The sequence below is a fragment of the Echinops telfairi genome, unplaced genomic scaffold (assembly GCF_000313985.2).
Source record: "Echinops telfairi isolate 266 unplaced genomic scaffold, ASM31398v2 ScPeMD7_7475;HRSCAF=8513, whole genome shotgun sequence".
NCBI classification, from domain to species: Eukaryota; Metazoa; Chordata; class Mammalia; order Afrosoricida; family Tenrecidae; genus Echinops; species Echinops telfairi.
The window spans coordinates 23,110,533-23,135,563 of record NW_022111379.1 but is presented as its reverse complement, the minus strand read 5'-3'; positions in this window follow the sequence as shown (position 1 = coordinate 23,135,563).

Sequence of the window (25,031 nt, the reverse complement as noted above, 5' to 3'; positions counted from 1 at the left end):
AAGTGAATCTCAGCAGATCCACAACATGTCGAGAGGTTGAATCAAGGGGTCCTGGAGAAGATGACGTCACTGAGAGAGTTTACCAAATGTGTGCTACCTTACAAAAAGGAAACCATCTCCAGAACTCCTGAACTAAAATTAATTAAGAAGATAATTAATTCTAAGAGGCAAATATCACCTTGAGATCAGAACTAATAAAACTATGCAAGAAAAGAAACTAGAGACCAGTAATCTTTTACGGGCACAGATGGAAAATTCTCAACATAGCACTATCAAACCAAATTTTTAAGAGATTTAAATATACACCCTGATTAAATGAGACTTAATCCCAGAATGAAAAATAACTGATACAATATACCACATTAATAGAACAAAGGAAAATAAGCAACAATCCATGATAATCTTAATCAAGGCAAAAGTGATATTTGTTAAATTCCAAATACTCTCATAGTGATAGGCTTCAACAAGGTAGGAATAAAAGAGAATCTCTCTTATTATATTCTATGGGAGTAAATAACTTTTAATAGAAAAATACTGAAAAAGTTTATATGGATAGATAGATAGATTGAACAAGCTAAGGTGCCCATTCTTACCAAGAGTCCAATCTCTAATAGTTACCTATAAAAAATACAAAAACAAAAAACAAATGGGTAAAACTAATTTAAGAATATATTTTATTTAACCCAACAAGTCAAAAATATTATCATTCAAAATGTGATCTATGTTTAACTTATTAAGATATCGTTTTTAAAACTGCTTTAGCGGGCCACCACTCATGTGTCCGTTTGTCCTAATGAGGGGACTTGCATGTTGGTCTGATGATAGATGTGGTCTCAAAGGTATTTCAAATATCACTAGGGTCACATGGTACATAGGTTTCCGTGGGCTTCCAGACTACAATAGATTAAGAAGGAAGACCTGTTGATCTTCTTTAAAAAAAAGACATTGAAAACCCTATAAATTTCAACAAAACGTTGGCTGATATAGCACCAGAAGATAAGCTTCTCAGGTAGGAAGGCACTCAAAATGAGACCGAGGACGAGCATTCTTCTCAAAGTGATGTCAAACTTAGAGACATGGATGGGACAAGGCTTTGGGGACCTACACTTGCTGATGTGACAGGATTCAAAATGAAAACAGACCGTTGCAAATACCAATGAATAATTGGAACATGAAATGTATAAAATATGAATCTAGAAAAAGTGGAAGTAATAAAAAAGGAAATAACACATAAAGATAAATTTAAGAGAAGTTAGTAAGGTGAAATAGACTGCTAATTATAATGTAGATTCAAATAAGCATATGGCCTACAGTAGTGGGAATGACAAATGAAAGTAATGACATCCCATTCATTATAAGAAGGACCATTTCAATCTATACCTTGAATTATAACACTATTAGGGATAGAATAATAGCCAAATAATAATGATAATAGTAATAATAATAGCCAAATAAAAAAGGCTTACAGGGAAGATTAGTTAATGTAAATATTATTCAAATTTACCTACCAACCACTAATGTTGAAGATCATAATATTGAAAATTATACCAATTTATCTAGTCTGAAATTCATCAAATATAAAATCAGGATGCATTGATAATTATGGTGATTGGAATGCAAAAGTTGAAAACAAGGACGTTAAGCGCAGTTGAAAAAATATGGTTTTGGTGATAGAAATGAAGCTAGAGGTTATTTGAAACATCTTTCAAACAATTTTGAAAGATCTGTGACCTATTCAATGCAAACACCTGTTTTCCCCTAGAAGCATGAATCTTGACTAGATATGGAGCTAAGCAGGTGGGAGATACAGAAGTCAAATCAACTACATCTGTGCAAAAAGATGGTAAAGAATCTCAGTATCATCAACAAGAACAGTGTAGGACTGAGTGTAAAACAGACCATCAATTGCTCATGTGAAAGTTCAAGTTGAAGGTAAACATAATTACAGTTAAAGTTTATGAGAGCAAAAAATGTAACTTCAACTAATTCTCACCTGAATTTAGAGATCATACAAGTAAGATTTTATGCATTGAACCTTAAGACCAAAGTTCAGGTAAGTGTAGAATTTCATCAAAACATTATACATAAGGAAACCAAAATGTCATGAAAAAGACAAGAAAGAAGACCAAAGGATATTCAGGAAAGATTGAATCTTGCTGTAAAATGCAGAGAAGCTGAAGTGACTGGATGAAATGTATAAGTGAAAGAGCTGAAAAGATTCCACAGGGCCACTCAAGAAGGCAAAGTGAAGAATTAAAATGAAATGTGCACAAAATGGGAGGTAGAGGGTCAAAAGGAAAGAATGCACTATGCGTTTCTTAGACTGAGAGGGCCGAAGGAAAATAATCAAGTCTGAGTTTTAATACTGAAGGATTTTATAGACAAAGTATTTAATGATACATTAAAGAAAATGGAATGAATATACAGTCACTACACCAAAAAGAATTTCCAACATTTAAACATTTCAGAACACAGAAAATAATCAAGAATTGATGATATTAAAGGAAGAAGACAAAGTAGCACTGAAGACATTAGTGAAAATCAAAGATATAGGAATTAATTGAACACCAGTATTTCAAAAATGGATGCAACACTGGCATCATTACCTCATCTGTCCCAAGAAATTTGGAAGACAACTACCTGATCAAGCAACTTGAAGATAAGCATATTTGTGCCCATTTTTCAGAAAATAAATCTAAAAGAATGCAGAAATTATCAAACAACATCATTAACCTCAATGACAAGTAGATTTTTGCTATAGATCTTTCAAGAGTAGTTGCAACAGTACACCTACAGGTAACTGTCATTCCAGCTGAAAAAGAGAATGTAGAACTAAGCATATCATTGTTGAGATCAGGTGAATCTTGGTTGAAGATAGAGAAAAACAGAAAGTTGTTCATCTATCTTTTATTAACTATCCAAAGGCACAACTGTGGATTATAGCAAATTATGGATAGCATAGTGACGAGTGGGAGTTTCAGGACTCTTCATTGTGCTAATGTGAAATTTGTACATAAATCCAAGAGGCAGCCCTCCAAAGAGTACAAAGGGATACTGTGGGATTTAAAATCAGGAAAGATATTCATCTGAGTTATATCTTTTCACCATGCTTACTCATTCTGTTTGCAATAAAATAACCCAAGAAACTATAAAAGGGAATCAGGCATCAGGATTACAGGAAGATTCACTAACAACGTGAGATATTCAGGTAACATAATCTTACACGCAGAAACTTAGAGGATGCGAAGGACTTGTTAATGAAGATTGAAGGAAAACAAAAATTTCCACAACTGGACTAACAAACAAAAGGCAAAATATTAAAGTCATCAAGGATTTTGATTGTACTTGGATCTATAATAACTACCTATGGAAATGGCCATTAAATAATCAAATAATATATTACATTGGGCAAATTTGTTACAAAAGATTTCCTTAAAGTATTCCAAAGAAAAGATTTCACTTTGAGGAAGAACATGTGCCTGACCCAAGGTATAGTTTCAGTTGCATCATGCAAAAGCTGAACAATGAATGTGGAAGGTTAAATAAAATATGATGCATTTGAATGATGACGCATTTGAATGATGGAGAGTATTGAAGATGCCAATGACTGCCTTCTGAACAAGTCTGAGTTGGAAGAAGTAAAGCCAGAGTGCTTATTAGAAGTTCGGATGGCACCTATTTTGAACATATTATCTGGAGAATCCAGTTCCTGGGGAAGAACATCGTGCTTGTAAAATAAAAGTTCGGTGAAAAAGAGGAAACCCCCAAGGAGATTATTTAAAATAGTAATTTTACTGAAAAGTATTAGTGGATATAGCATAGAGAAAAAAATAACTATAAAATAAATCTTAAGGTATATTCAGTAATTATATTTTGGCATTATCACTAATGTTCAGAAACCCTGTTATAAGAAAGATATATATTTATGTGGCTTCATATCCATAAAACCCTATAATTTTATATTTTCACATTTGAATTTTTATTATTATGAATTGATGGATCTTAAGATATTTTAATATTCAGTATATTTGTTTTATTACTAGAATATTCAAAAAGACTAATTTTAATGCAATAACAGTCTGTCAATTTGTTTCCTAAATTCTTTTTTTTTAATTTAATAATTTTATTGGCATAGCATACAATTCAATGGTTTAAATATATGAAAGAGAGTTGTGGAATCATAACCACAATGAATTTCAGAACATGTTCTTAATCTTGTACTCATTGTTATTAGCTCCCTACTTCCCCACAAGCTTCTCCTGCCATAACTCTAAAAACTATTAACCCAGTTACTATCGCTATAGATTTACCTAACCTGAGGTTCATATAAAGGAAATCATACCAAAAGCAACAACAACAATATCAAAACAAAACAGAGAAAAACATCAATCAAAAAGAGAGCAAAAATACTAAAAACTAGAACAAAGTTAAAATGGATCAAAAGGGAGAACTAATGAAAAAGTGTAAAATTTTAAACTACATCTGCATTAATCTACTTTCCAATAAACTGTGTCTGATAGCAAATCGATTCACATTCCTAACCAATGGCCAAGAGGTATTCACTGGAGCCTTGATCCAAACAGGGGCCACGTAAATGTATTTGGGGTGTTCACTGTCACAAATAGTCTTCTGCAAACTCGGCGCTAAGGATTTAAGCTCTAACATAATTCTCTCCAGCAGGCTTGCATTTTATTATGTACAATCCTTGGCTCACACAGGCTGGTGCGCTTCTTCCATGTGAACTTAGCCGACATTTCACTTAGATGGCTGCTTGCTTTAAGAACAGTCTTTAAGAACCGGCTACTGTTCTCTTTTTCGTGTGTGCCAAACGTTTTGCTGTATTCTGTTATCATTCTCATTTGTTTCAAGGAATTTATTAAGTAGTCTTTGGTGGGTCTATTGTCCAGCCAAATCATCTAGACACATTTGCATATTTCCTGCCCTCGGATTAAAATCAGCCTATTCTCCAAGAAATTTTTATTTTAATGAGAAATATTGCTTAAAGTCTACAATCATGGTATTAAAATTGCCATTTGTACTATCTTGATCAATTTATGAACTTGTTCAGTGAACAGAGGTATGACTAGTTCTTTGTTTTGTTTTTTTTTGTTTTTAAGTAAACAACATGCCAGGAATTTATACTGGTATTTCTTAATTCAAAGAGAACACTGAGGAGTATTAGGTACTTCCACTTGTGCTTGACTATACTTGCTTCCTATGTTTGTAGGTTTAAGGAGGTATCTCATGCTATAATTTGCATCTCTGAGATAGGTAAGGGTCATGAGAACTTCTTCAACAGCGTGTTGACTATTTGATGTCATCTTTGGTGAACTGTCTGTTCAATCCTTTGCTCATTTTTTATTTGAGTTATCTCTCTTTCTCTTACTGAGGTGTGGCAGTTTGCTATAGATTTTCGAGATTGCTCCTTTTTCTTTGTGTCATTGCCCGAAGTTTTAATGCCCTCTCTTTTTATTTTTTTGATGAAATCTTTTAGTTTATGTAAATGTCTTCGTTTCAGGAGTTTCCAGTCATCTCTTTGTCTTTCATGTAGTTATTCTTCATTATATTTGATAGTGTGTCTTTGCCCTCTAATAGGACACTTAGATTTGTCCCTATTTTCACACTGATGTCTTTGTAGTGCTGAGATTAATATTCATATCTGTTAACCATCTTGAGTTCTTTGATGTATGTAGATGGGGTAAAGATTTAATTTTGTCAGCATACATCTTTTCCATTTAATATTTCTTGGTCCTTTGTCAAAGATCAAATGTCTATAGGAGGAGGAATTTATTTATGGGTTTTCTGTTCTGTTCCATTGACTATCGTTGTACCAATAACAGGCTGTTTAAATGACTGTGGCTGTACAATGGGTTTTGAGGTCAGGAAATGAGGGCTTCTACTTTATTTTTCTACTTAAGAAGTTCTTTCCTTATCTTAGATCTCTTCCCTCACCATTGAAAGTTAGTAATTAGTTTTCCCATTTTTTAAATTATAAAGTTGGGATCTAGCTCAGAATTTCAATGCATTTATAGATTACTTTGAGTAATATTGACATTTCACAAAGTTAACCTTTCCTGCCTTGAACATGGAATATTCTTCCATTTATTTAGGTCTCTTGGTTTCTTATAATAGAGTTCTATAGTGTTTTTTTTAATCTTTTGTTTATCTGGTAATTTATTCCTAAATATATCATCTTTTGTGAGGCTATTGAATAAAGTATTATTTTCTTGATTTCTTTTTCAGGGTTATCTTCATTAGTATACAGGAATCTGATTGAATTTTTAATGTTAATCTTGATCCTGCTATGTTGTTGAAACATTCAATTATTTCATACACTCACACACACACACGTCTTTGGGTTTTCTATGTATAAAATCATATCATCAGCAAATAGTAGAGTTTTACTTCTGCTCTGCCTGTTTGCACTCCTGTGATTTCTCTTTGTTGTCTAATAGTTCTGGTCATGACGTCCAGCACAAAACTGAATAAAACCGACGTCCTGGGGAATCCTGGTCTAGTTCTCATTCTCAAGTGACATGCTTTCATTTGCTCCCCATTGAGTGAGATGTTGGATTTGATTTTGTTGCATAGACCTTTATTATGTGGAGAAATTTACTGTCTATCCTTTTTTTGTTCAATGTTTTCAGCAATAGATGTTGGGTATTTTCAAATACTCTTTGTCAATTGGTTTGATCATATGTTTCTTACATATTTTGTTTAGATGATGGGTTACATTGATTGCATTTCGAATGTTGGACCATCCTTGTGTACCGGGTAGGAATCTCACTGAACAATTGTTTATTGTTTGATATATTGTTGAATTCCTTCGGCTAGAAATTTTTTGAGAGTTTTGCATATCTCTTCTTAAGGAGTTTTGACCCGTACTTTCTATCTTGGTGATGTCTTTGCCTGAGTTTTGTATCACAGTTATGCTTGCTTCAGAAATGAATTCAAGTTTTCTGTTTTTTCCTATATTGTATAATAGTTTTTATAGAATTTCTATAGGCATTTCTCTGAATATGTGATAGAATTCACCAGTGAATTCTGGACTAGTTTTGTTGTTGTTGGAAGTTTTTAGAGAGTTTGCTGATTTCTTCTTGTATTATTGGTCTGCTGAAGTGTTACCCCTTAGTCTGTGTTAATTTGGGTAAACTGTGCCTTCGAGGAATTTATCCAGTTGCTCTAGGTTTTCAAATTTGTTGGAGAATAGTCTTTTATAGTTGAAATATTTCTATTGTGTTTCTGTTTTCCAATTTATGTATGATCTAATTTTTATTATTTCATTTTCCCTGGTGTTTTAAGATTTATTTTGTTGTTCTTGTTCTAGTTGTTAAAGTTAAGGTATTAATTTTGGTTCTTTTTTCAATTTTCATATGTGTGTTTATTGCTATAAACTGCCTCCCAAGTCTTGCTTTTCCTGTTTCTCAAAGATTTTGTTCATTCTCATTTGTTTCAAGAAATTTTCCATTTTTATTTTCCTTATTTCATCAGTTACCACAACTTGCATGGGCCAGGATTATCTTTGATGGGATCAACTTCATGATGGGATTGTCCTTGAAGCAGTGAAACAATTTCATTCAGAGTGTGGCTTACTCTTAGTATAAATTGATAGGATGTGGAAGCTAGCTCACTTCTACTTCTGGATTTTGATCCTGCATCTCCTATTATATTACCCACCTATCCCAGGAGCTATCAGTGGACTGCCGACTTTGGGTTCATTCAGCCAGTCTCAAATTCATCTAGTTTGGCCTCCACCAATCTGTGGTCTTCCTTCTCATCTTCTTGCCTCCTGTTCACCATTCCCTGCAAATATAGGATTCAAGAGAAGCATTCAGCTTACATATAGACTTGAACCATACTGGACTTACCTACTTCTAACAACAGTGTGAGCCATTTCTTGATATAAATCTTTTTCTATATACATACATGTATAAGTACCACTGGTCCTGTTTCTCTAGAGAACCCAACCTAACACAGCTGGAGTCTCTGCCTGGGACTTCCAGCACAACATGTAATAGGAGTGGTGATAAATGACATCTTTTTCTGGTCCCCATTCACAAGGGGAATGCTTTAAGCTCCTCTCAATCAGAAGAATTATGGGCCATAGGCTTTGTCTATATGACCCTTGTTATGTTGATGAATTACCTACCATTTTGTTCTTATTATTGTGAGTGTTTTTATCAGGAATAAGTGTTGAGAAAAATGGCAATTCTAGTACACTTAACCATGCTCATGAGTAAACTGTACACGGATCAAGAGGCAGCTGTCCAAACAGAACAAAGGAATATTGCATGATTTAAAATTGGGAAAGGTGTGTGCCAGAATTTTCTCTTACTTTTCTTACTCAATCTGTATACTGAGGAAATACTCAGGGAAGTTGGACCCTGTGAAGAAGAAATTAGCATCAGAATTGAAGAAAGACTTATTAACAACCTGCAATATGTAGATGACAGATCACTTGCCAAAAGTGATGACAAAGCCTTTGCTGATGAATATTTAGGATCACAGCTTTCAGTATGGATTATAACTCCATGTAAAGAAAATACAAATTCTCACACCTGTTCCGTCATAAATGGAGAAGAGATGGAAGTTGTCAAGAATTTCGTTTTGCTTAGATGCACTCATCAATGTACATGGAGGCAGCATCAAGAGGTAAAATGACACATTGCAGTGGGTAAGTCTTGTCCACGAGGCGCAAGATGCTGAAAATGTTGAAGCACAAGGATGGTACTTGGAGAACTAAGGTGCTCCTGACCATGAACAGTATTTTGAATCACCTCATATGCATGTGAAATGTGGACACTGAATAAGGAAGCCTGAAGAAACATCAATGCCCTTGAATTGTACTGCTGGTGAAGAATCTTGAAAGTACCATAAACTACCAAAAGAACAAACAGGCCTAGCTTATAGGTAGTACCGTCAAGTCTTACTCCGGGGCATACACATACTTTCAAGTATAATACGAGAAGCAAGCATACAAAGTGTTAGACAAAATAGATGACTCGGTCCTACTAAAATAAAACACTGTGTAGATCAATGGACTTCATCAAAATAGTACAACAAAAGCCCAAAGATTGGGAAAAAATAATTAGTGATGACACAATGGACAGAGTCTAATTACTAAAATCTAAAGAGCTGTGAAACACCCGAGTAAGAGAAAAATACATGACTTAATTAAAAAGTGAGCAAGGGATATGAAGAGACAGTGCACCCAAAATGACACTCAAATGGCTAAGAAACACATGGAAAAATACTCACAATCACTGGCCATCTGGGAGATGCAAATGAAAATGACAATGATACTCCTACAATGATAGCTCAAGTCAGAAGAACAGAAAACAGAAATTAGCCTCCAGCGATGTCCCTCTATCCATAATAGAAGGATGACAAGAAACCGATTACTAAGCAGAGTGCACTGGAGAGGTGCCAAGAGAAGATCAAGTGGTCAACCTGACGGAATGGTTAAAACCTGTCAGTTGATCCTCCCTCTGGTGCACATTGGGCCTGATCTGGTTTTCAACATTTTCTGTATTTTAAAATTTTTGTTTGTTCCTACTAGGTTTTATTTCAGAAGAATTTTGTTATTTGTTGTGACCCACTTGAAATTTGTTAAGTATTTCTGTTTTTCAATTTATGAAACCTAAGGAATGATGAGCTATAGAGACAGCAAGTAAAATAAAGGTTTGTGTGCGGTACAGCACAGGGGTGGTGGTCAGGGAGCAGATGTCAAGGAGTTCAAGAAGGAAAAGAATGTTTTGAAACTGATCGTGGTAGCAATTATACCATACTGTTTGATGTGGTTGAACTTTGGAAAGATATAATATCTGTATTAGCTCCCAAGAACATGGTTTGGGGCAAAAAAATAATGATACTGCTTTTTCTTTAGGGACAAAATTGCATTGGGATTTTACTTCATTAATTGTAAAATGCTATCAAGTTGGCAAAGAAAAACAAATCAGAAAATAACAAATCCTGGAGAAGATGTGAAGAAATTGGAACTCTTTTCATGGCTGGTGGGATTGTAAACTTTCACAATCACTATGAAAATTAAACGAATTACTGAAAAAAAAAATCAAAGAAAGAAGGGACAAAATAAACAAGAGAAGGAGGAAAAATCAAGCAGTAGGGGAAACTGGGGTAGGCGCCAGACCTGGAGAGACACCTCTTGAGGTCGGGAGAGTGCCAGTCAACGAACTCACAGCATGGCAGAGTAGGCGAAAAGTGAGGGGGTGGCATTTGTCTTAGATGGATCTAATTTGTCTGGCTTGTTGTTGAGTGCCGTCAAGTCAGTTCTGACTCCTGATAACATGTTAGCTGGCTTAGCTTTTATTAAAGATCAAGAACCTGATCCAGACATAGCTCCTGTAGGCTCGAATAGTGGCCAGCTCAAGAAAGGCATTCCTTCAAGCTTGAGAGTAGTTGGAGACCAGGCAAGTGATTATGAGAGGAGTTCCTAGCTACCTGAGATGTTCCACAACAAGCCTCTTTTCTTAATCAGGCTCTAAGCTCTCTATGGCTCTAATGAGGTGACGTCTACTGGCCTCTAGGTATGGACATGATGCACCAAGAGCCAATCTACAGATATATGTCTCTGATATCAAACAGCATTATGTGTGTGAAAGGAGGTGGCCAGTGGGTGATTGAGGGCAGGGACAGCCATTGGTTCAGTCATCAGAAGAATGCAGGTATCAAAAGAAGGTCTCACTTGCTCATGGTCAGTCACTGGGACTGGTTTAGTCTGTGCCATTGCAGGCCGATTGATATTTGCCCTTCTTGTTCCTGTCTGGCTATTTATATTCTGCTTATGCCCCTATTGGTATTCATCTCTCCCCTCTGGGTGCCAGGATTATAATCTGTGTCTTTTCTTTCAAATCTTTGTTGTTGAGGATTTGTGTAGCGTGTCTGCCTAGTCCAAAATCTTACTGGATGTTTTCCTGCACCATGATTTTAATAAACCCTGGGAAGTTGCCCTAGCATGAAGAGGCAGAAGTTATAAACTGTATATTTGCACTTCATAAGATTTTAATGAAGTGATTTAACCTTTTTTATTGTTCCACATATGCCAGAGATCTTAATGTCCTCATTCTAAGAATTGCTAGGTGCCTTTATAAGTATATGTCATGCTTTATGTAATCACATGCAGTTTGTTTTAATTTCAGATATTAATTTATTTAGTGGCAGCCATAGTTGAAATAATAAATAAACCCAAGAATTAAAGATCAATTAAGTATAAATGAATAAAACTCATTTCCATCTACTTGACTCCAACTCTTAGTGACTATAGGGAAGAATACAATGGCCCCATAGGGTTCCCAAGGTTGTACCCTTTACACAAGCAGATGCCAGCTCTTTCTCCTGTAGAGTATTGGTGGGTTCAAACGGTCTACCTTTCTGTTAACTGCCAGGCACTTCAACCACCGCGCAACCAGAGCTCCTTCAACTAGTGTAATTATCATCAATTATTGCCATTTTCGGTGTAGTAAATTTAATATAACAACTTAAATTTGAAAATTGTCCCCAACCTCATTAGTCTCTTAACTTGCAAGTCCCATAAAACTTTAAAGACCTATTAAAAAGCCAAATCTTTTATTGTTTTGGAGATTAGGCTTTATTTAACCAGGCAGAGTCTCTAAAAGATTTTACCAGCTAGTTACTTATAAGAACACCATTCTCAAAAAAAAAAAAAAAGAACACCATTCTCCGTGAGGGCAGATACAAGCTATCATGGGGAGCTGACAAAGTGTAGCCAAATGTTTCTCCACACATGATCCCAAGAAATTCTCCATCAAAATGTCATCATATGTATTCCAAAGTACAGATTCCTAGATCCTCACACATATTAGATACAAATTCTAGGGGGTGATGCAAGTAAAAATCACTAGTTTTAAAGTTTGAGATGCACCGTGTCTAAATGTTGCCAAATTTTCTCATTCAGTGGAACAGAGAGGGGAAAAAAGACTAGGCCATTGTAATGCCCCCTGTATTTTCTGAAACTTTTACCTTTTGTCGGCACCAAAGGGAAACCTCTAATGCAGAGCCAGAACTACGATGAGGTGAGGGAAACAGTGCCACGGAATGCAAAACTTGCATTCCCAATCTGGTAAATAAGTAAATCATCCCAATCTTGTATTTATAGAAATGTTTATTTTGTTTTGCAGCATAGATATGTTTGTATTACTTATTTTACAATCTGAAATAAATATACATAATATTTGTGTGTGTGTGTGTTAAAATAAGGGAGGTGGAGGCACGCTGAGTGGAATGCCCATCTCCAATGGTGTTAGGCCGGGATGAGGAGAGAAACAAATCCAATGACACTCACTTTTGTAAGAAAGATCTTTGTATCAAAAAGTAGTTACATATTGAAAAACATCCCAGTCTCGTCCAGTTAAAGTCCATAAGCCAGACACTCGTCCATAAGTCCATCTTGAGACCCACAAAGCCACAAGCAATGATGCAGAGGCAGGAATATGATAGACCGGTGCAAAACCTTATGGATCCAAGGGTGGTGGATGCATCTCCAGGGCTCTGGCTGCCATCTGGGTCATCCAGCAGCAAGGTGAAGGCAGAGAGATAGGGGAGGTTCCCAGGATCCTCCTTTTGAGAAGGCCACAAGGAGTCACCATCAGGTTGTTCCCTGATTGATGGACCAGACTCCACCCCTACACTTTTATATATCTTCAAGTTGGCACGCAACTATGTAACTCCCACACCTGTTTTTTTTAATATAAAGTGAAAATATTGAGTTCATTAAATTGTTCTAATCAACAACTAATAGAGCTTACAAAGGCTTTCTTTTTGTTTGTGCTACTGGATTTTGAATGAAGAGTTTTGAAGTCCTGTGACCAAGACGAAAATGGAGCCAATTATTTGATTGTCTACTAAGTACTTGTTGTGACACATATTCATAGAAGCAGATTTTATCACATTGGCTCTTTCATGATCGCAAAGCTTCACTATTGTCTTCATTAGACTAAAACAGCTTGTTGAAAACCTACACATGGCATGGCTCTTTTGAAATTTGTTTGTTCAAACATGGAATATATTTTCAGACCTACCCAGTAATAAGAAAGCTGAAACATAAACTTAAAAGTTAGCCTTTTGAGAATGCTTTTAAAAATTAGAGCTTGTTTCAGTGTGGAAGAGGCAAAAAGATTGTTAATAGAACAATATATTTTGACAGTCTTCTAAAAATATTCAAAGGACAAAGAGCAAGAGTAGATGACTGTAGCTTCCAGAGGGAATATTCATCAATATGGTAATAAAGATTATCTATAAAAATCTGAGTTAGTACCTTTTACTTCTTGGCAAAAAAAGAACAGTTTAACTTTTTTACAATAAGAATATTTTGTTTTCAAGAAATACAGAATAATACAATAACTTTCACTTTCAAATATATATTCACATTCATTATATTAAAAAGTATTTCTCAATTGGGATTTAAAGGAATGTTTGTTGCAGTATAAAAATGATAAGACCCTGGATGGCAACAATTTTATACTCTAATGAACCCTCTTTATTCAGAGATATTAAAATGGAATTAATATGTATACCCTAGATGCTTAAGGGAACTCTGGTGGCACAGTGTAGTAAGCATTAGACCATGGTTAACACCACAGTCCAAAACCTTTTCGTGGAAGAAAGATGACACAGTCCACTTCCTAACAGATCTACAGCTTGAGAAGCTCCAGGGAGCAATTCTGCTCAGTATCCCAGGGTGTCTGGGAGTCACAATACACTGGACATCCATGAGTTTAGTTTATGACATATTGAGATAGGTTTTGTGGCAACTGGGCTGAAGCAGGATTCTCAGTAGTTTGGCAGTAATCCCCCATTATGCATTCAACAAAGAATTATGTATGAATCCATTACTAAGAGGAGAAATACCAATTAAACAAACTTAAGGACTAATTCCCAAACAAAGGGGTAGAATGTGTGCCTACCAACCATGAACTATGCATGACCCACTCCCTTATGTGCACTGCATAAGAACCACCTCAAAAGAGGTGACCTCAGATCGACTACGGTCACTCCTTCCAGAAGATGGAAAAAGGAAAAGACCCACCCACTGGATGCTGTACAACATTGAGAAAGGCTGTTATGAATCAACAGGCCCTCCACGGAATGAGAGGAGAACCTTACTGGAAAATCAAGTTAAAACTAGGGAGGGGAGCAACTACATTTCAGAGGCAGCACTGATATTTCTATTGGTGGGTATGATGGGTAAACGGAGAAGAAAAACCACTCATCTGAAAGCTATGCTAAAAAATAATTGTAGGGAAACTAAGGCGAGAATCAACTCAGCTCTATGGTCCTGGGTAAACACTGTGAATATGTTTTTACCCAACCATGGACTAATCACTACGGTGATCTTAGATGCTTACCTTACAGGGAACATTGCATCCTCCAAGGGAGACCTCAGAAGGACTGGACATGAAGGCCCCACTGAACCAACTGGGCCCTAACTCAAAACTACCTATTCCCTTGGGCGTAGGACTGAAGTACTCTGATGGAAGAGGAAGCAAAAGATGGCCACTCCAAGACTGTAGACATGACAGTGATTGGACCTGGGGTGGGATCCCTGGCTTCATGGGTATCCAATGAAAGGAGGCCCAGAATGGCCATATATAAATACCTCAATGCTCCCCTTCCATTAATATGACAGACATTAATCTGATTGGCAAGGGTAGCCCTTGTAATAAATGATACCTAGCACCAATCAGAGCTCAATCAATAAAGAAATCAATCTGTACTTGCATAAACTCCGCATATCAACAGTACTTTAAATTCTATGCCATTGGATAAATTAATGATGTTATCAATGCCATAGCTTTATATCCTAGGGGTATAATGTACAAAGTTTTTTTTGTTTTTGTTTGTTTGTTTTTGTTGTTATTGATGGTTTTGGTTTTTGTCATAATATGACCACCAAAGTAAACCAGAGTCATCCATAACCTGGGACAAGCCAAAGGATTATGGGCTACCATATATTTCTAGTCCCAATTCAAGAACAGTTAATTCTTATAACATGGCCCGGATCAATACTCACCTTTCTGAAGAAATCACTGAAGATAAGGATGCTACAGCAAAGTGTGGTGAAGAAAGCAGATGGTACCCGGCTATCAATTGGAATCGTGTTTGGAGAGTTAAAGGCTTGGATTCAAACGAGCAGCTGTCTAAGTGAGGAATTAACTAAGGCCAAACAGAAGGGCACCAACCTGTGTGATCCAAAGATGACAAAAACAAAATCCAAATATGATTCAAGGGAAAGTATCACAGTTTAAATGGTGAACAATTTGTAGAAGGCTATAGAGGATGATTGGGACCCAAAATCTATCTACAGAGTGTCTGGTCAGGTTGACAAGACACATGGAGCTACCCTGATGGAGCCAGAGTACTGGAGCTGGAGGAGACATGTGGAGACCCACGCCAGCACTGATATGAGTTGCTTCCACCACCACTGGAACCACAAGACTTTCCACCCAATGGCCTGTGATCTTCCTGCATTCAGCACCATTGCACGTGTTGCATGAGTCTGAAGAGGAATTTATAGACTGATATCAGACATATGGGTTAATATTGGACATATGGACTTGATATGGACTGGCCTGGGATGTTTTCTTAATGTACAGCTACACTTGTATATAAAGCTCTTTCTTGTACATACGGGTGTCCATGAATTTGTTTCTCTAGTCTACCTGGACTAATATGCTAACTAACCCAACATATTAAATTATTTATCTTAGTTTTCTGTTCAGTTATAGAATTTCTATTTGATTCTTTTATTAATTCCAACTCTTGATGAAATTCTTCCTTTTAAAAACGGAATTTCTTAGCCAGTTAATCACAATTATCTCACAGTTCTCTGTCAGCTTGTCAAGCTTTGGTGGCATGTGTGTTGCTGTGATGCTGGAAGCTATGCCAAGAGTATTTCTAATGCCAGAAGCATCACCCAAAGTGGAAATGTTTCAACAGAGCTTCCAGACCAAGAACAGACTACAAAGAAGCAATGGCTGTCTACTTCTGAGGAATTAGCCCTGGGAAACCTTACAGACAGAATAAAAATATTGTCAGATACTGAAAATCTCGAAAAAAGAAGCAGAACATTGTCAGAGAGAATTCTAGAAGGTAAGCCCCTCAGATCGGAAGATCGGAAGGCACTCAAAATATGACTATGGAAAAGGTGTCTTCTCAACATAGAGTTAACAATCATTATGTGGACAGAGTAAAGCCTGTGGGAGTAAACACTTTGCGACCTTAATTTGCTGATGGGGCAAGACTGAAAATAATAAGACACAACTGCAAACAGCAAATAAAAATAGAAACTTTGAATTTATGAAGGATGAATCTAGGAAAATTGAATGTTGAATAACTCTTCAATGTCTTCAGTCTGAAATTAATCAAACATGAAATCATGATGCATTCATAAATAGAGGTGATTGGAATGCAAAATTTGGAAACAAAAAGGAAAGATCATTAATTGGAAAATGTGACCGTGGTGATAGAAATTAATCCAGGGATCGCGATAGAATTTTGCAAGACCAATGACATCTTCATTGCAAATACCTTTTTTTCAATAATATAATAGATATCTAGACATGTGGACTTCTCAAGATAGAATACACAAAAATCAAATTGACTAGTTAAGGGCATACATAGAGGATACCAAATATAATGAAGGAGGCACACACAGTAGAGGACAAAATAGATGACCAGGACATGCTGAAATTATATCACTTATGTACATCAAAAGACCATCAGGAGAGTAAAACAGGAACCCACATATTGGAGAATTTTTTTTTTTACCAGTGACACATTGGACAAGGATCTAATTACCAAAATATACAAAACTCTACCGCAGCACAAAAAGAAAATGACAAATGACCCAATTAAGACATGGGAAAGATACATGAACAGACAGTTCACCAAAAATGAAGTGCAAATAACTAACAAATACATGAAAAAATGCTCACAATCACTAGCCATCAGGGAGATGCAAATTAAAACCACAGTGAGACACCACTTTACACCCACAATATTAGCCCAATTAAAACAAACAAACAGAAAATGACAAATGCTGGAGAAGTTGTAAAGAAATTGGAACTCGTATACACTGTTGATAGACCTTTAAAAACATATAACCACTATGGAAAAAGATATGGTGATACTTAAAGCAACTGAGAATTGAAATCCCACACAATTCAGCAATAAACTAATTTTATATTCATTATACTAATATACCACTATTAGTATAATACTTCTAGGTTTTCCCCACTGAGCATGATGTTGGCTGTTGGTTTTTCATATATGGCTTTTATTATGTTGAGGAATTTCCTTTCTACTCCTATTTTGTTGAGTGTTTTGATGAAAACTAGATGTTGGACGTTGTTACATGTCTTTTCTGCATCTGTTGATATGATCATGTGGTGTTTATTTGTTGCCTTGTTTATGTGGTAGATCACATAGTTTGTTTTTCAAATATTGAACCATTTCTGCAGCGCTGGAATGAATCCCACTTGGCCACAATGAATTATTTTCTTGATGTGATGTTGGATTCTACTGGCCATAATTTGAGGATTTTAGTGTCTATGATCATGAGGGATTTTGGTCTATAATTTTCTATTTTTGTGGGGTCTTTGCTTTGTTTGGGTATCAGTGTTATGCTGGTTTCATAGAATGAGTGGAATTTTCTTGTCTTTTTCTATGTTCTAGAATCGTTTGTGTAGTATTGGTGTCAGATCTTCCCTGAATAGAGGTAGAATTCCTCTGTAAAACCATCTAGTTCCAGGCTTTTCTTGGTCAGTAGTTTCTTACTCATATGCTCTATTTCTTTTGTTGTGCATCTGTTCAGTTTTTCAATACCTGTTTGCATTCCTTTGAGTGGGTGATGTATTCCTAGGTATCTGTCCATTTCTTCTAGAATCTAGAAGATTATTATTATTATTATTATTATTATTCCTACGTTGATCCTTATGATTTTTTCCTTCTTTTATTGGAAGACTTAGAACAAAAAAGTTGTCCTTGTTCTTGTTATTGAAGGTGTTGTTTTAGGATGTTGATTTTGGATTTCTCCTCTTTTTTCATGTGTGTTGGTTGCTAGGCTGTGTCCCAAAAGTTTTGGTATGCTGTGTTATTCTCATTTATGTCAAGGACTGTTTCATTTACTCCTTTATTTGCTTTATTACCCAATCATTTTTTAATGTTATGTTGTTCAATGTCCATATTTTTTAATGTTTCTGTTAATTTTCTTATTGATTTCTAATTTTATAGCAATGTGGTCTTAGAAGATTGATTGTAGGACCAAAATCTTTTTTAATTTGCTGAAGCATGTTTTGTGGCCTACTATGTGGTCTGTTCTTGAGAATGTTCCATGTGTGTTGGAGAAGAACGCATACTGTTTTTGTTGGGTGGAATGTTCTGTATATGTCTATGAGGATGATTTTGTTGATTGTGTGATTGAGCTTTTTTATCTTTATTGAGTGTTTTTATTGATGATCTACCTTTCCTTGAGAGTGATGTATTTAAGTCTCCTATTATTATTATTCAGGTGTCTGTATCCTCTTTCCAATTCTGAAAGGATTTGATTGATGCACGAGTTAGTTAGTTTATTGTGCCAACCTGGCCGATAAACACATGTGGGATTAATTGAAGGGCAGAGGGATAAATGGCTTGGTGAGCCTCGCCTTTAGAGTTCTCGGGTCTCTTGCTTTCTGATGGTCAGACCAGGGTGAAGCTGCCTTGGCCAGTTCCCTGCTTTAGCAGGTGGGGCTCACTTCCTGCAGGTCATCCCTGAGGAGAAGCCACATGAACCTGCCCCGATGCAGCCTTGGGTGCTGGAGCAGCCATGTGGAGACCCCTGACTGTGCTGAGATGCTTACACGTTCACTGACTTGGCTTTCCTCCTATAGTCGGCATCATTGTTTCTGTTTTGTGAGGTGGAGGAGGACTTTGTGGACTGTTGTTGGACATATGGGTTAATGGATTAATGTTGGACTTGTTGGGCAGCACTGGGTTGGGATGTTTTCTTGGTGCACATTTAACCTTTATATAAAACTCTCTCTTATACATGAGTTGCTGTGGATTTGTTTCTCTAAAGTTCCCAGACTAAGACAATGCATTTCAAGGGTCTTTCATTGGGTGCATACGTTTAGTATACTTACATCTTCTTGGGCCATTGTTCCCTTGATCATTATGTAGTGTTCGTTTTTGTACCTTATTACTGTTTGCCTTGAAGCCCATTTTCTTAGAGATCTGGAATGCTACCCCTGCTTTCTTTTTGTTACTGTTTCCTTCGTATGCTCTTTTCCAGCCTCTGTTTGTAGTCGGGTCAAGTCTGTGTTTGTGGGGTGTGTTTCATGTAGGCAGCACATTGATAGATTTTGCTTTCTTATCTATTCTGCTCTCTCTACTATTATCTATATCTACTATATCTGCTCTCTCTATATATACTCTGCTATTCTACTCTCTGTCCCTTGACTGATGCATTTAATCCATCATTCAGTGAGATTATTGATATGTATATATTTGATACTGTCATTTTGCTTTATGTTCATACATGTGTGTATGTGTGTTGAGTTTACTTTCTTTTTACTTCCTGCATTACTTTGTTGCTTTGTATGTTACTTTGTGTGTGTTATTTTTTTCATTTTTTTGAGGAATTGTCTTATATGTTGGTTTCAGGTTTATGTGTTCTTGTTGATTTTTGGACCGTAGTATTTCATAATTTTTTTTCTTGGTGATAGTCTTGCTTTTGTGAATTCCTTTAATTTCTCTCTTTCTTGGAATGCTGTTATTTCTCCGTCATATTTGAATGATATCTTTGCTGAGTATAAGATTTTAAATTGACAGTACTTCTCCCCCTTTCACTACATTATATTTGTCACCCTACTGTACTCTTGCTTGAATGGTTCTGCTGAGAAATAAGAAGTTATTCTAATTGCTGATTCTTTGTATGTAATTGTTCCATTTTCTGTTATAATTTTTTTCATTGTCATTGTTGTTAGACATCTTTATTACAATATTCTGGGCAGTTTTCCTTTGGAGATGTCTCCAGATTGGTGTTCTTTAACCCCTTGAATAATTATCTTTAAGCTTAAATAATTCTTTAAGCTTCTTGAATAATTATCTTTTCATCTTTTAAGCATCAAAGAATGTTCTTCTCTTGCAGAATTTCTTGGATTATTCTTTGTTTGGATTTTTGTTATTGCTGTGTCTTCTTCTGGAATATCCATAAGATGTAGGTTCTTCTTGATTGTTCTCCATTGTCCCACATTGTTCTCCAGCTCTTCTCAGTCTCTTTTGCAGTTCTTGATATTTGTTCATCTTTCAAATTAGAGTCTATCGATTTGTCTTCCAGCTCACTAATTCAGGTTTCCATCTCTTCAATTTTATTTCTCTGTTCTTTTATAGTATTGTGTAATTTGCTATTGTAGCATTTGACTGTTGTGTTTCTGTCTGTAAGGCATAGAGTGAGCTTTCTAGTTTTTTTTTATTTTTTCCCACTTTTCCTCTCAGACTCTTCCTTCATCTGTTTTATCATTGAAATCATCATTCTTTTATCTTCTTTTTATGGTGGTGCCACAAACTTAAACTCCAGGCATTTCATTTAGGTCTTGTTGGTGTTCACTCATGTCTCTTTCTCTCTCACTCTCTTGTGTGTGTGTGTGTGCGTATGTGTGTGTGTGCATGTGAACTGATAACTGTTGTTGTTTCTTTGATATTTGGGTATTTTTATGTGGGAGTAGTTGACTGTTAGATGGTGCAGTAGAAGGGAAGTAGAGAGATTTTATTGAGTATCTGGGGGACAGTTTTAGATTAAATGTTACAGGGAGATCAAAAAGTGGAAGACGAAGTATTAGATGAGGGAGAAAGAAAGAAAAAGTGAAGCAAAAAGAGAGTCATCATGTAATGTTAACTTGTAGGTTAAAAGAAAGGAAAGTAGAGCCAAAAAAGTGCCTTGTTTTTCAATGGTAGTGAAATGGGTAATAATATTACAGTGGGGGGGCGGAGAAAAAAGTAAGAGTAGTGTCATCTTTCAGTTTTATGAGGATGAGAAGGAAAGAAAAGGATTAAAAGGGAAAAATAAAGAGAAAAAATATAGTTTAAAAATGGCTTTAAAATGAACGTTCATATATTAGAGTTAAGGAAAGGGCAAGAGACTAAATTATTAAAAATCAAAATAGAAAAATAATACTAGAGTAAGAAGCAGAGCGATGTTGATGTATGTTTGTTTGGACTCTAGGCTTTGCCCAGCAACTTTATCTCTAATGTGAGTGCTAATTGTGGATTGATGATGTGTGAAGCAACTGGAAAACAAAGTAAATGGAAAGCAAAAAAATAAATAATATATTTTTCTTTCCTATGTATACCAATGGACATGAAAGTCCCGATTCAGGATGAATTATAAGAATAGTACACAGCTTTGTTTTAAAGAGGGGAAGGGTATAGACGGATAGAACACAAAGCCATAATAATACCAACAAAAGAACAGCTGGGGCCTAGTCCTCCTCTTGGAGGAAGTCAGGACTTCTTGGAGCAGAGATGCTTTGAACAGTGGGAGATAGTTGGTGTCAGGTAGTATGCTGTCTTACTACCTTGTGGTCTTTTAGGATGGCAGGGTTGCACTGAGACTGAGGCTAAGTAACGATTTTGGTGTCTGCTGTGGCTGAGAGTCTTGTATTCCTATGATTTAGGTTAGTTAGGTTAATTATGTTAAAGGAATTGATTTTTGGTGGATCAGATCAGAGCAGACAGGGTCCACTTTGGTTCAGTGATGGAAATGATCAAGTGGAGGTGGGGGAGTAGAATCTATACCTGTCACCTACCTAGCTGGTCTAGGAGGAAGGAATGCAGCAATAGCCTTCTCAGAGGGCATGTTGCTTATCTGAGCAGCTTGGAGTGTTGTCCAGGGGCTAGAGTCAGGGGACAGCTGATAAATAGCTAAGTATGTGAGCTGGGACCCTCAGGCTTTTAATCTTTGTCTTTCTCACAAACTGCCTACCAGTGCTTTTTAAAACCACTGTTGTAGTTTCTACTTGTATTGTTATGCTTGGGCCAATTCTCTGTGTCTGTTATCTGCTAACCAAAGAAGTTTAAAAACAAAACAAAACAAAAGGCTGCAAATTGCCGGTCCTTGAAAAGGGGGATCATGTAGAGCTCTACCTCAGGGAATGAGACTTGGTTTAGCTGAGTGAGGCGGAGCTTTCGCAGCCTGTGTGGAGAACTAGTCTATTCACTATTTATACCCACTCCAGGTCTCCCTGTAGAGCCACCTTCATTTGGCTCAGTAGGCTGTGCTAACCCCCCTACTGGGGAGATAGTGCTGTTAGCGTATCAGATTAGAGCTTATATAAGCTCCACGCTGGTCACAAAGAGCTGTGTTCCTGCGGCTTGCCAGCCAGTCACTCTAGCTAGCTCCTGGATTGCAAAGACTTAGTGATGTGAGTTGGGGATCTGCAGAGGGTCAATGACAAAGGGGAGTCTATTGGCAGACATTTGCTGCTATGTACCTTTATACTGAGATCTTGGGGTCTGGAAATGTAGGCTATCCCTCTCCATGGCTGCTTTGTGCTGGTCTCTAGAGATGACGTGTTATTCAATTCTCACATTTTATACCCGTATGAGGAGATTGAAAATACCAGGGTTTGAATCAAGTGTACCTTAGTCCTCAAAAAGATGTCCTTATTCTTCAATATTGTAAAGCAGTGTTGTGCAGATTTGCCCAGTGAAATGTGTCCTTCAATCTCTGCACTGTTGCTTTCATGGACATTGATTGTGGATCCAAACAAAATGAAATCCTTGACAACTTCAATTCCCCCACCCCCACCCCCATTTAAAATGATGGTACAGCTGTAAGGATTTTGGTTTTCTTTACATTGAGTTGTAATACATACAACCTTTAATATTCATCAGCAAGTACTTCAAGTCTTCATCACTTTCAGCAAGCAAGGTTGCATCAGCTGCATATTGTTAGATCTCTCAGAGGAGAGATATACCTCGGTCCGTGGCTCTGCGCGAGAAAGAATTCATGCCGAAGCCTGGTTTGTGATCCAAGAGAGTTTTATGAGGGTTAGAAGAAGTTTCAGGTTTACACAGGCACCCACAGGACTCCTCACCAACTTGCAGCCTGCCTGGAGACAACTCGCAGTCACGTGGTCGACTCAGGCTCTTGCCTTTTCAATTTTTCTGTGGGGAGGGGTGGTGGATGACCCCTGGTCGACTCTATTGGCTGAATTGAATTAGGTGGGCCAATCCAGGTGCAGCGCCCATCCACATGTACCTGGCGGGAAACCTGAACCTCTGAGCATGTGCAGTGTGCCACTCCTCTGTTTCCGTAGCTCGGACCAATGGGCATGCGCTATGGATGCCCCAGTGCCTTACGCTAGACTACCTAACACATATCAGTCTGTTAATAAACCTTTCTCAAATCGAAATGCTGAACTCTTTTTCATATTATCCAGCTTCTCTGGTCACTTGTTCAGCATTCAAACAAGATAATAAATTAAGAAATTAAGACTAAAACGTGGAATAAAGAAAATGAGAGAAAGCACTTAGACCTATAGAATGTGGTGAAATTACCTCAGTTGTAGAATTACAACTTAATCAGGAAAGAAGAACATGAATTATAAGATGATATATGACCACATATTGGTCAAATCATTTTTAAAATTGATAAAAGACTCAATGTTGTAAATTTTGGAAGACTATTATCAGGAAAAACTTTAGGTAATCATCATAAACTACCTAAATGTACAAAGAGAAATCATTTGAAATTATATCTTTTTAAGAAGATGTACCACCTAAAAAACCAGAAATGATACTGACAGCTGACATTTCAATATAACTGACGAAAATCAGCACATATTGGGATGGCAGTTTTAAACTGCTAAAAGAAAAACATTCAAGAAAGAATTCTCTAGCAAATGGAACTTACCTTTAAAATTTGAAGCCGAGTAAGAATGTTGTGATGTGAAATAGAGATTTGCCACTAGTGGACTAGCACTAAATATAACAGTAAAGGAGAATTTCAGACTAACTAAAAACAAATCCAGTCAAAGAAAGTACATGACAGAAGGAATAAAAAGTAATGAGAAGAGCAAATATATAGCTAATGATAAGTAATACTAGATTTATGATATAATAATAATAATGCTTTATGAGGATTATAGGGTAGAAATTCAACCATAAGGAAAAAATAGCATAAAAATTAGAAAGGCATAAGTAAGTAGAAGTATATCATAGTTCATGAATTATCCTTGGAATATTAGTTTATGTTTGACTCTGATAAATCAAGAATATATGTAGTAATTCTAACTAACTACTAAAAGCTGCTAGAGGAAGAATATTAATGAATAATTTAATATTTCAAAATAAAGCAAATAAGGAGAGGTAAAAGGGACATAAAATAGGTTGGAGAAATACAAAGAAAATAGACAGTAGATTAAAATGTAATTATGTAATCAATTTCATTACATAGAGATAGATAAATATAGTCATCCTATATTTAAAAAAATAAAATATATTACATTTCTAACACAATCACCTTAAGTACAAAAATATTGAAAGGATAAAAATAAAAGGATAAGAAAATATATCTTTTACAAAATTAACCAAGAAAAATTGAATTGTTTATACTAATATCTGTCAAAATTTACTTTAAGGCAAGCAACATTACTAGAGTGAAAAAAATAAGAAAACGTAGTAATTAAATCATTAACCTCCAAAAGCATATAAAATAGAATACATAGAAAAATGATATCGCCTAATAATGAAAGTACTAATAGTCTAAGGTTATATAAAAATTCTAGTTTAATTCAACACATAATACAAATATAATATACAGTGGTAAAATTTATTAAGATATACATAAATCATCCATGTATCAAAATATATTTAATGCATGCAAACTAAATGCATAGGCTATATAAATTACATGATAACTGCATATGATCTGATTGACAGACATCGCGTACCTGTTCCAAATAACGCTGGAGCACACGTTTATTTTCAAGTGTCCACGCTATCTCAAAAAA